Source organism: Mesoplodon mirus, assembly GCF_964341445.2.
Source record: "Mesoplodon mirus genome assembly, chromosome: 11".
NCBI lineage: Eukaryota > Metazoa > Chordata > Mammalia > Artiodactyla > Ziphiidae > Mesoplodon > Mesoplodon mirus.
In genome coordinates this window covers 91917001-91930620 of record NC_138987.1, presented here as the reverse complement: position 1 = coordinate 91930620, position 13620 = coordinate 91917001, and the positions used below count along the sequence as shown (strand labels likewise).

At 39.6% G+C, this 13620-nt stretch overlaps 1 pseudogene across 1 annotated transcript; it reads right to left on the bottom strand.

Annotated features, from left to right (window-relative positions):
- Positions 1-354: 354 nt before the first annotated feature.
- Positions 355-1209, bottom strand: LOC309812201 (small ribosomal subunit protein uS5-like; annotated as a pseudogene). Its single transcript has one exon. The product of its transcript is annotated as a small ribosomal subunit protein uS5-like (transcript).
- Between the last annotated feature and the right edge of the window lie 12411 nt (positions 1210-13620).

The window sequence follows — 13620 nt, the reverse complement described above, 5'->3', positions numbered from 1 at the left end:
CCATTTGTCTGTCGATGGGTGTTTAGGTTGCTACCATGATCTGGCTATTGTAAATAGTGCTGCAATGAACACTGGGGTACATGACTCTTTTTGAATTATGGTTTTCTCAGGGTATATGCCCAGTAGTGGGATTACTGGGTCATATGGTAGTTCTATTTGTAGTTTTTTAAGGAACCTCCATACTGTTCTACATAGTGGCTGCATCAATTGACATTCCCACCAACAGTGCAAGAGGGTCCCCTTTTCTCCACACCCTCTCCAGCATTTGTTGTTTGTAGATTTTCTCTTTTTTTAAACTAGTTTCATTCACTTTATTTTTCTCATAGAAAACTATGTGGTGGCTACAGCTGGAGCCTAGGTCCTCTGCATGGAAACTCTGGTGTGGGACTTTACAGGATGGTCAGTGAATTCCTGATATGGAGACTTGGTGAACACCATCTCTTTCCAGAGATCAGGAGTGAGATAACTGTAGGTCTTGGAAATGGCATTATAAGTGGCCTTGGCGAAGTTGCCCAGTGTGGCAGTGCAGTCCCTGGCAGAGGTGTAGCAGTCGTCAATTCCAGCCATCATCAGTAGCTTCTTGGGCACAGGGGCTGAGACGATGCCAGTGACCCTGGGGGCAGGGATGAGGCGCACCAACACAGAGCCACAGCAGCCAGTCACCTTGCAAGGGACAGTATGGGGCTTGTCGATCTTGTTCCCCCAGTAGCCTCGTCGCACCGGGACGATGGAGAGCTCAGCCAGAGTGACAGCCGCACAGATGGCAGTGGCTACCTCCTTAGAGCACGTCACACCCAAACCAACATGTCCGTTGTAATCCCAGATAGCAACAAATGCCTTGAATCTGGTCCACTTGCCAGCATGGGTCTGCTTTTGCACAGGCATGATCTTCAAAACCTCCTCCATGAGGGATGACCCCAAGAAAATGTCAGTGATCTCAGATTCCTTGATGGGCAGAGAAAAGAGATAGATCTCCTCCAGGGACTTGATCTTCATGTCCTTGACCAGGCGGCCCAGCTTGGTGACGGGGAGCCACTCCTTGTCCTTGGCCTTGCCTCCATGAGCTCCGCAGCCTCGGCCCTGGCCCTGACCGCGACCCCGGCCCCGGCCCTGGATGTGGCTGCCGAAGCCTCCGCGGCCTCCCATTCCAGGGGCCCTGGGGCCTCCGGGCCCTCAGGGCCCTCCTACAGCATGGGTGTCATCCGCCATTTGGTGTTTTTACAGAAAAAAATAAAGAAAGCTTTACGGAAAAAATTAAAAAGCTAGATTTTCTGATGATGTCCACTCTAACCGGTTTGAGGTGATACCTCATTGTAGTTTCTTTTTTAACATCTTTATTGGAGTATAATTGCTTTACAATGGTGTGTTAGTTTCTGCTTTATAACAAAGTGAATCAGCTATACATATACATATATCCCCATATCCCCTCCCTCTTGTGTCTCCCTCCCACTCTCCCTATCCACCCTTCTAGGTGGTCACAAAGCACTGGAGCTGATCTCCCTGTGCTATGCGGCTGCTTCCCACTAGCTATCTATTTTACATTTGGTAGTGTATATATGTCCATGCCACTCTCTCACTTCGTCCCAGCTTACCCTTCCCCTCCCCATGTTCTCAAGTCCATTCTCTACGTCTGCGCCTTTATTCCTCTCCTGCCCCTAAGCTCTTCAGAACGATTTTTTTTTTTTTTAGATTCCATATATATGTGCTAGCATACAGTATTTGCTTTTCTCTTTCTGACTTACTTCACTCTGTATGACAGACTCTAGGTCCATTCACCTCACAACAAATAACTCAGTTTCGTTTCTTTTTATGGCTGAGGAATATTCCATTGTATATATGTGCCACATCTTCTTTATCCATTCATCTGTCGATGGACACTTAGGTTGCTTCCATGTCCTGGCTATTGTAAACAGAGCTGCAATGAACATTGTGGTACATGACTCTTTTTGACTCATTGTAGTTTTGATTTGCATTTCTCTAATAATTAGTGATGTTGAACATCTTTTCATGTGCCTCTTGGCCATCTGTATGTCTTCTTTGGAAAAATGTATACTTAAGTCTTCTGCCCATTTTTTGATTGGGTTGTTTGTTTTTTTAATATTGAGCTGCATGAGCTGTTTATATATTTTGGAGATTAATCCTTTGTCTGTTGATTTGTTTGCAAATATTTTCTCCCATTCTGAGGGGTGTCTTTTGGTCTTGTTTATAGTTCCCTTTAAAAATACAAGGAAAAACAAATATATATATATAGTTCCCTTTGCTGTGCAAAAGCTTTGAAGTTTCATTAGGTCCCATTTGTTTATTTTTGTTTTTATTTCCATTACTCTAGGATATGGGTCAAAAAAGGCCTTGCTGTGATTTATGTCATAGAGTGTTCTTCCTATGTTTTCCTCTAAGAGTTTTATAGTGTCCGGTCTTACATTTAGGTCTCGAATCCATTTTGAGTTTATTTTTGTGTATGGTGTTAGGGAGTGTTCTAATTTCATTCTTTTACATGTAGCTGTCCAGTTTTCCCAGCACCACTTATTGAAGAGACTGTCTTTTCTCCATTGTATATCCTTGCCTCCTTTGTCATAGATTAGTTGACCATAGGTGCGTGGGTTTCTCTCTGGGCTTTCTATCCTGTTCCATTGATTTATATTTCTGTTTTTGTGTCCCAACTTTCCACTTCTTAATATTCTTCTATTGTCATCACCAGCACAAAAAAATTCAGCTGATATCTTCAGTTTGAAGCTACTTCACTACAACTCGAAAAAATCTTGGATTACAAACCACACACACAGTTTAAGGAATAAAACCAATCTTCTCTATACTTTAAGTTTATATTATTAGCATATTTCATGAATGTTGAAGAATGAAAGCAAAGCACAGATCAATAGTACATTTATTGTACCTCTGAAAATATGTGCAGTGTGAATAAGAATATTCCATATTATAATTTTCTATTTGGAGAGCAAATAAAAATTAATATTGCTTTAATAACACAAAGAACAACATGTTAAACTTGACCAAATCTTTGTTAATGGTAAAATGGAAGTTTTAGTGATTCTCAACTGGGTAAAATCACCGGATGGAGACAAGTAACATTTCAGGGGCCATGGGAGGGTTACCCTGCTCACTACTCCACTCCTGAAATACTCTTCTCCCTCTCCCTTGACACCTGAAATTCCTTTGAAAAGAGATAAAAGAAAAAATAAATATTATTAGAGACCAAAGATTGAGAGCTCAGTGAAAGAGTGTTACTAAATGGGATAGTCTTTTTTCTTTTGTGCGGTACACGGGCCTCTCACTGTTGTGGCCTCTCCCGTTGCAGAGCACAGGCTCTGGACATGCAGGCCCAGCGGCCACGGCTCACAGGCCCAGCCACTCCGCAGCATGTGGGATCCTCCCGGACCGGGGCACGAACCCGCATCCCCTGCATCAGCAGGCAGACTCTCAACCACTGCGCCACCAGGGAAGCCCCAATGGGATAGTCTTTGAAGTCAAAAGATCATAAACTATATCTGCCCATACTAGGAAAGGAAATACTCTGAGAGATATCATTGGCTACTGATTCCTAGCTCTATCAGCTGTATAAGCACCGAGCTGGTTGGAAATGATCCATTGTGCCTTTGTTACCCATCTCGAGATTACAGCATCCAACTGCCTCTGCTGAGCCCCGCTCCCCTGAAGCCCCACTGTGGGATTAGAGTGTGTAGCCTTCATTTGGCATGAATCAGGTTTATTTTCCTCAGTCAAGTCTGTATCAGGGTCATGGGCTAGGTGTCCAGGTCTCTTAGATGAAGGTTTATCAAAAGTAAAAGATAAATGCAATTAAATCTGGGAGAGGCAGAACAATGTAAATAAGCTTCAGTTAAGGTATAAGTAATTGATGATAGATCCTGACATATTTTGCTTGAAAGAGAAGAAAGGAAAATAAGAATGTAACAAAATTTCAATACTTTAAATAGTGAGTCAATAGCAATTGCAGTTGTGTGGTAGTGAGTAAGTCAGCATACCTCAGTAGAAACAAGAGGCAGAAAGGAGGATCACTCACGAAGTAGAGAATGTATTCAGATAGAGCTATCTCTCCTGCAGGCTGCCATGTTGCCAGAATTCCACCACTCGTCTTTCCTTCACCTCTCTAAATTCCTAGCCAACACCAACTGCAGAACTCTTCATTTGATTCAGTTATTAGAAAACAATTTTAAGTATGTTAGGAACTTGAGTATGTGAATTTATTTTTTCAACTATAAATTTTATGAAATCTAAATACAGATCAAGTCTTTCTCATGAAAGGTTAATGTTCGTACTGAGACTCTAAGACACTGGATTTTGAAGACAACACCAAAAAAAAAAAAAAAGAGTAAAATATCTTGTTGTTAAAAATATTTACTGGTTGAAATAGTATTTTGTATATAATGGATTAACTAAGACATTAAAGTGAAAAAAAAATCCACTTTTAAATTACTAATAACTTAAAAAGGAATAACACAAATAGAAATTAGCTAACTGAGAAGGACATGGAACATAAAAGATGTTGGATAGTAAAGAAACTTGAAAGAGATGAAAGCATTAGAAAGGGAAAGATGGCCAGACATAAGCTTCACCCACTTCATGACCCAATCTACAGCATTCCTATTAGTTAAGTTACAGTCTTGAATTACTAAGTTTTCCTTTGCTACAAAATCACACAAAATACAGTTTTCCTGTTATTCAAGTATCAGGTAGTACCAGAGTAATTTCTTTAGTCACAAAAAATAAGGTCTTTTCTGGACTCCAAACTGAGTCCCTTTTGTCCCAAGGGAAAGTGCTCTTCTGATTATGTACTCAGAGCCCAACTTCACCTCAGTTTGTGAGGAATTTCTCACTTAAATGAAATTCCCATATTATTGGGCAAAATTTTCCAAAGTTAGCATTCTTTTTTTTTTTTTTTTCTGGCCACGCCCGGTGGCACATTGCCTCTTAGTTCCCGACCAGGGATTGAACCTGCGCCCCCTGCATTGGAAGCGTGGGGTCTTAACAACTGGACCACCCGGGAAGTCCGAAAATTAGTATTCTTTAGTGCTTCTTAATCTTAATTTTTTTTTAATCCTTTCAAAATTTGGTACTCCAAATTTCAACTGCAGCTGAGATTTTTTTTCTTCCATTTTTTCCAAAAGGAGGTAACTAACTCACTTCTGCAAATGGATTCTGCCTGGGCAAGAAAAGCTCTAGGGGTTCTAAAAAATGTAAATTGCCACTTGTATCAAAGAGATATCTACTCTAGCACCAGGATTTTATCTTCATGTCTCATTTACATCTAAATGTGGAGTTAGAGGGTGGGGCAGGAGGAAAACTCCACCCTTCCCCCAACTGGAGAAATAAAAGTAGAGGGAAAAAATTCTAAAATTGTTTTCCTCTTGTCATTTACTAAATCGGAAACTAGGCTACTGTAAGAACATTGTATCTTCCTTTTTTTCTGTCATGGTTTTTCATGTTAATTTAGTTCCTGGTAGTGATTAACAACAAAACTCCCGAAGAGGAAAATCCCCGGTGTAGGTTTGTCTTTACAGCTTGACAGAAAACTGAAAGATGGCAGCACCTCAAGGCGAGAAAGAAGGCTACAGCCTAAGAGCAAGAGGAAAGAACACGGGCTGGCTTTGAGACAGGGCCCTGTGGCTGAGCAGTGGGTTCACAACTAGGTGTCCTAGCATTCTGAATTTATTATCTGAGCTCGTTAGTCTTACATTGATTTCCCAGAGCATGCCTAAGCATTCATGCAGCTGTTGGAGATGGGAAATCCGTGATCAGTGACTGGTCTCACCCTGGACCAACTCATCTCTATGGAGGACATGCTTTCCCGACCCCAGCGGTCACTCCCGGGAAGAGCTCCCTCTTTTTTCAAGGTCTCTTATTACCTGTATTTAGCTGGGTGCTTGGCAGCCACCACTATCAGATCGCTGTTATCCTTTATCCTTTCAAGTTAACAGTAGTTTCCTGGGCTTGAGGGAAGGGATAGGGAAAAAAAAAGATAGAATCAGCCCATTTTCCCTAGTACCTTGTACAATAAATTCTTTTTTTTTTTAAAGGCTTCTTTCTTTTCCATATGTAAAATACAGCATAAATTATATTTATTGTATAGTTGTTCATGTTTTATAGAGAGTTTTTAATGTTCCTAAAATATAAGAACAGTTTGACAATGAGCTCATTGGACTCCTTTAGTACATCACAAGGATCTTCAGTTTCTGATATTCCTGACAGCAGGGTAGGGAGAGTGCTTGTTTTTAGTTTCTGTTGTTTTTTGTTGTTTTAAATACTGAGAGTCACAAATTTCTTACTTCAATTTGCTAACTTAAAGCAATCAATTAGCAACTATTGATTTGCTCTAACCTACTTCTTACCACATACTTTGTGAAGGTCAGCTTGGCATAAAGCAAGTTTCCTGTACTTGAGTGGCTTAAAGTCAGCTTGGGGGATTGGATATAAGGGGTTTTATTGTCCTTTGGTCACTAGGGTTGATTCAGCCTTTGTAGCAGCAGGTATTCCCTTCTTGTCTCTGCATAAGTACAGATCTTTCACAAAAAGGATAACTTTCTCACACCGAGATATGAGAAACACTCTCTTTTACACAGGAATCATTTGTTTACTAGTATGAGGAAACACTTAAGATGGTGAAGGAAGCAAAAAGAGATTACTGGATATACTCTCAATGAAATGCTATAATGCTGGGATTATCTGATCATATAGAGATAGTCACTTTTGGCTTTGACTAGACTATTTTACAACTGTTTAGAGATTAAAATTAACTGTAGAAAACAAGTAGCAATGCAGATAATTCTTTTCCAGAGTCATACATATACATTCTGTTCAGTGGTGTGGCAATTCTCCCTCTCTCCCAAAAGCCAGTTTTACAGCCGTTTGCAAATTCACTTCAATATTCTTGATCAATAAATGTGTCTGTTGTGTGGATTCTCCTTTGAATCTGTTGTAACACCTTGCTGGTTTCCCCATTTAACTATAGAGTTAGTAAAATCTTCAATACATGTTATTTTTATATTTGTATGAGAATCATGATTTTATCACTAGAAAATTACCCTTAAACACTAGACACAAAATCTACTCAAACTAACTTGGGCAAATGGGAAAATGTAAAGGGAATACACAGGTCCATTTCAAGGAAAACCAAAGCAGGATGTATAAGGGCCTCACTAGGTCTGGAATAGGAAAATCCTTAGGAGTCCAAAGTGGTTATCTCACCATATTTCCCAATCCATGTGATCTTTTTGTCTCTGCTTCTCACTTTTTTCTGTTTTCCATGTATATGGGGAAATGGCCCTCTCAAGCCCTAAAGTTACAGAAACCTCTTTCATGTAGTCATTCAACAAAAATCTGTTGGGTACTTGCTATGCCAGATACCTCCTGCGGTGTGCTCCAAGGACAAAGAACAAGATAAACTCAAAGGACCAATATTGCCAGAACAAAGAGTTACAGGACTCTTATCACTCTGTCACAATGAGGCCATTGTTATGTCCCAGAGCATGCCCTGTCCCTTTCCCATCCCATATAAGGAGAGACATTTGCCCCATTTTCCTCCCACTCAGCACACTGAAAGTATACATTACTCTGCCCAGTCAGCAGATGACTTGCAGGTTCCCTGGCTATAAAAACAGACAAGCAACCCATGCTCATTGTCGACCTTCCCTGGCTACCAGGGAGTTGGCCCACTGTTCTTGCAGTGACCCTTCTCTTCAATAAACTCTGTCTTCCTTACATTCTGCCTTGTGTCTGGAAATTCTTCTCCAACTCGTGCTTGGACCCGACATCTCCTGCTCTAGCACCATCACCACCAGATTAACATTTCAGTGTCTCTATAGACATTCCATGCACATGTCAATAAGACAGACTCTTACTGGCTCATATAGTTCATGCACCCACTCTGATCAGATCAGCTGTACTCAAAAGTCAAAAATCACATAGTCCACTGCCATGAGAGAGAATTCCTGATAAGATGGCTGGATAAAGCAGACAAATGGATTAACATGCTTTCTCCACACATGAAATGTAAACTATTAACATACAGTGTTAGATATACACTCCAATCCCAACTGGAGTATACTGCAATACAGTTCTGACACTAACCACCACCAGTGTTAGTGCAGATTCCAAAGGTTAAGAGCTCAGTCCTCCACAGACTGCTCTTACTAGAGTCGCCAGCCACAACTTCCACTTCTGACTGCCTTGGCTATAAATTCAGGGGTCCCCATAGCCTCCTCAGATTTGATAATTCACTAGAACAACTCAGAAAGTACTCTATTTACAATTTTATTATAAACAACTCAGGAACAGTAAAATGAAGATACGTATAGGGTGAGGTCTGGGAGGGAATGCAGAACTCCTGTGCCTTCTCCTCATGGAATCCAGGCAAGTCATCTGCCCAGCACATCAATATGTTCACCCACCAGCAAACTCCACTGGGTTTTGGTGTCTAGAATTTTTACTGGGGTTTCAATATGTAAGCATGATTTATTAAGTCATTGGCCACATGATTAAACTCAATCTCTAGCCCACCCCCCCCTCCCCACCTCCCTGGAGGTCAGGCTGCCTCAAAATCTTAAGCATCTTATCCTCTAATCACATGGTCGGTCTTCTTGGTGACCAGTCCCCACCCTGAGGCTATCTAGGGGCCCATGATAAGTCACCCATTGGTATAACAAAGATACTCCTCTCCAAGAGTTTTTGAAACTCTGTGGCAGGAACCAGGAACAAAGACCAGATATATCTTTATTACATCACAGTATATCTTAATTTATGTTGTGTTAAACACTATAAGAATTCAGGCACTCAATTTCCATGGGGAGTTAATGGCTGACATAAAATGAGCTGGCTTGCTGAAATAGAAATTACAGAGGGGAGGAGGACAGATAAGGCAATTCAGATGAGATTTTTTAATCTCACTGTTTTAATATGACATATTGACTATATTTTTGTTTGACTGGAATGAGAGTTTGCGTGGAAGATAAGGTGCTAAAGGCAACTGGAACTCAACAGTGTGGGATTGTGAATAGCAGGCTGATGACTTTTAGAAACTTATCCTGTTGGTAGGGTGTTTCATCAAGGAGGGGAGTAAGTATCATAAATGGTATTTTAGGAAGAGCAGACTGACAGCAGAATGTAGTTTGAGTAAGAATAGGAAAATCAGAGAAGCTATTAGTGAGTGTCAAAGTATTCTTTTATTTTATTTTATTTTTTTAATTGTCATTCTCATTTAATATTGTTCTTTGCACAATATTGCACAAGCAGGAAATTCATCCTAAGTCTGCTCCTTCCTGACTTTTGCCCTGGAGCAGGAGTGTGGTGAGGATGGGGCAACTGCAGGTTGGCAGTTATGGATTAGAGCAGGACACTGCAAACTTTTTCTGTAAAGGGCCAGATAATATATTTTTTTTCACTTAGTTATCATTTTTTGTAATAGTTTTGCCTGGCCAGATAATATTTCAGACTTTGAGAGCCATATGGTCTCTTTTTGCAACTGCTCGATTCTGCCAATATAGCAGAATGCCAATCTACTGACGCTGGGTTGTGGTGAAGGAAAGTACAGCGTTTATTGCAGGGTGACAAGGAGAATGGGCAGCTAGTGTTCAAAACACTCATTCCCCAATGGCTTTCAGCGCAACATTAGGGTGAGGGTCCCAGGGTGTGTGATCAGCTCCTGGACATTCTTCTGATTGGTTAGTGGTTAGGTAACAGGGTGAAGTTTCAGGAATCCCAGTCATCAAATCTCTGGCTCCAGCCAGTCTATGGTCTAGCGTTTATGGTCAGCAGTTTCCATCTGGTGGGGGTCCTGGTTTCAGTCTTTGCTGAAGTTATGGTCACTGAAGCTCAGCCAGTTCTGGTCCTGCATTGGGTGTGTAGGCAGGGGGAGGGTGGTGAGAGCAAGTTGAGAAGGGTGGGTCACACAGGGCAGAGCGCGCAGCCTCCCCATGTAGGGTCAAAGGTGGCGCTGTCCCTCTGATGACGGTTTCCCAGCTCCGTGCCACCAGGAGCTAAGCCTACTTCGGGAGAAATATGGGGCCAAGAAGCTTAGGCCATGTCGGTCACCATGTCCTTCTCTGGGGGTGTGCCCTTCTCTGTGGTCGAAGGGTTGTCTGAGACTGAGAATAACACTGGGGAGTCTGAGAGTACCTATATTCTGTGGCCCATATTCCAGCAAAGGCGGGGAGCAGACGGGTTGTGGCTGGGCCCACCTGTGAGACTGCTGCTTCCTGCAGGCAGAGCTTGCCTGATAGCGTGGGTGTCCAAAGTATAATTTTAAAAGAGCATAATTTCTTAAGATATGACTTTTATACAAATATAGAATGAACACGTGTCAATGATTATTATTTAACTCATTAATGAGTTATTTAACTCATTAATGAGTTAAATGGTAAGTTAGTTCAAAGAAGAATTAGAATAATGGAGGATATATAACAGTCCATCTGAAAAGTCATACAGAAATGCATTTGTTAGGTTTGGGAATAAATTTTGGAGTGTTTTTGGGTTTTTTTGTTTGTTTTGTTTTTTTGTTTGTTTTCCTATGGGAAAGAAATAATTTGCATCTTTCCCTGAAAAAAATTTACAATTTAATGAGCAACTTCACAAAGTCTGGGGTCTAATCAAGTATTAAGTCACACAAAAGCATATTCCCTAGAAAATTAAATAATCCTGGATGGGGGAACTGGGGAAGTTTGTTAGACATCAAAGGGACATGCAGCCATTTTTTAATCTTGTTTCTGAGTTTTGGATAATTTTTCTCAATAGTCCTCCTTATGATCATAAAAAATTTCTGAAAATTAGACTTGATAACACATATTTTTAAAAGCTGGACTCGTATTGCAACCTGATTCATTTATGTGTATGGTTTCCACAGATTAAGAACCCTACCAGTTTCTTCATGGTAGGCTTTTCATACCTAATGAAATGAGATTCATCTGTAAAATATACTCCAGTATAGACCTGATAGGACAATTGATTTAATTGTATCTTTATAGAAAGTAGGACAGATTCTTATTGAATGTATGCAAATTATTATGTTGGCAAGAAAAATAAAGTGACTCAGCAGAAGTATTTATTCTTGAATGCCAAGGCATCAGGGAGAACAAAACACCATTTAAAGAATGTTTAATTTCAGTTTGCAAAAGCATAGTCTGCAGGGGGTTGGGGGTTGGGGGGTGGGATGATTTGGGAGATTGGGATTGACATGTATACACTAATATGTATAAAACAGATAACAAAATAAAAAGCATAGCCTACTATATTTAGGGTTGGAGATAGAATTTGAAAAAAGAGAAAAAGGGCTTCCTGTTATATCTATCAGAAAATAGAACACTATGAGTAATACAACAATATACCCTCCACCCCAAATAAATGTCCATTATTATTATTAGTTTTTTCTCATCAGTTCACTCAGTTCTATGTAGATCTTGGGTTACTAGGTTTTCACAAAGTCATGATTTTTGATCTGAAAATCACAGTTCAGTCCTCAGCACAGTATGACAAGGTATAAATAACACTGGCTCAGAAGCCAATACTGATGAGTCTATTCATTGTTGACAGAGTACCTGGTACAGTCCTGTTCATGAGACTCTAAGGCTGTCCTTTGCTGAAGATCCAATTTGTACTAGGAGTTTATGGCAAGGCTCTTAGACAAGCATGGGAGGAAAGCAGAAACCACATGTTGATGATAATGCTGAATGGCTCTGATTAATAACACTAGCCAATAAAATGGAGAAAAAAATTCTTTATAGGATAAAATACATAACAATTTTATTAAATATTGATCAGTGTTTTCCTGATAACATACTAGGGGCAGTAAGAACACTGACAAATCTTCCTCCAGATAAAGTATACACAGTATCTGAAACATATTTATATTAATAATATTTTACTTGTTCAAAATTAATCAAGTGAAAGGCACTCAACATCACTACTCAGGAAAATGCAAATCAAAACCACAATGAGATATCACCTCACACGTGTTAGGATGGCTATTATCAAAGACAAAAGATAATAAGCTTTGGCAAGGATGTGGAGAGAAGAAACCTCTGTACACTGTTGGTAGGAATGTAAAACAGTATGGAAGTTCCTCAGAAAATTAAAAATAGACCTACCATATGATTCAGAAATCATTTTTCTTGATATATATATATATATATATATATATATATGGAATGAAATCAGTATCTCAAAGAGATATCTGTGATCTCATGCTCATTACAGCATTATTCACAATAAGCAAGATACGGAAACAATTTGTGTCTATCAACAGATAACTGAATAAAGAAACTGGCATACGCACACACACATACACACACAAAATAGACTATAATTCAACCTTAAAAAATTAAGAAATCTTGCTATTTCAACAGTACTATACAACATGGATGAACCTGGAGGACATTATGCTAAGACAAAGAAAGAAGCTAGACACAGAAAGAAAAATACTGCATGATTGCACTGATAAGTGGAATCTAAAAAAGTCAAAATTTCAGAAGCAGAGAGTAGAATGGTGGTTACCAGGGGCAGGGAGGTAGAGGGCAGGGGGGAGATGTAGTCAATGGATAACAAGTTTTAGTTGTACAGGATGAATTAGTTCTAGAGATATAATGTATTACGTGGTGACTATAGTTAATAATACTGCATTGCATACTTGAAATTTGCTAAGAAAGTAGATATCAGGTATTTATAATACACACACACACACACATAAAAGTAACTGTGTGAGGAGGTGGATATGTTAATTAGCTTGCTGTTGTAATAATTTTATTATGTATTGTATATCAAAACATCATGTTGGGGCTTCCCTGGTGGCACAATGGTTGAGAGTCCGCCTGCCGATGCAGGGAATGTGGGTTCATGCCCCGGTCCGTGAGGATCCCACATGCCGCGGAGCAGCTGGGCCCGTGAGCCATGGCCGCTGAGCCTGCACGTCCGGAGCCTGTGCTCCGCAGCGGGAGAGGCCACAATGGTGAGAGGCCCGCGTACCGCAAAAACAAAAAACAAAAAACATCATGTTGTACACCTTAAATATAGACAATTTTTATTTAAAAAATGTTTAACTACAATTAAACAAGGAAAGTTATGTTTCTATATTGACTGGGAAGTTCTTTCTATGCACCTCTTAAAATAGTGTTGAAATAATTACAAAATATAGAGCATACCAAACAAACTTCATTTTCAGCTTTTTATTTTTTTTTAATAAGGTAACAGAACAAATCATTGTGATCACCAAGGGGATCTCTGGAAAACCCCTAAGTGTAAAAGATATCTTAAGTTTTATCCCTGAATTTAAGTTCTCATTTTGGAAGGAAAAAAATAACAAAACTATAAGAGGAGATATGGTCATGATTAAGATAGGATCATATATGCCTTAGAACAATAAATGGTTATAGCTTAGCTGTCTATTAATCAAAATGTCAATAAGGTAATTTAAAAAACATACCAGACAGTAACACAATTATAAGGAACCTTAGCTTTTTCAGAAGTGAAACCCTGAAAAATAAAGTACAGTACAAGGCACAGAACATTATTTTAGTGAGATAACAAATCTTTTCTATATGAGCAGAAAGTAAAATATAATGTTCTATTTTTTCAGAAATAGAAAAAATTCCATCCTAAAATTTA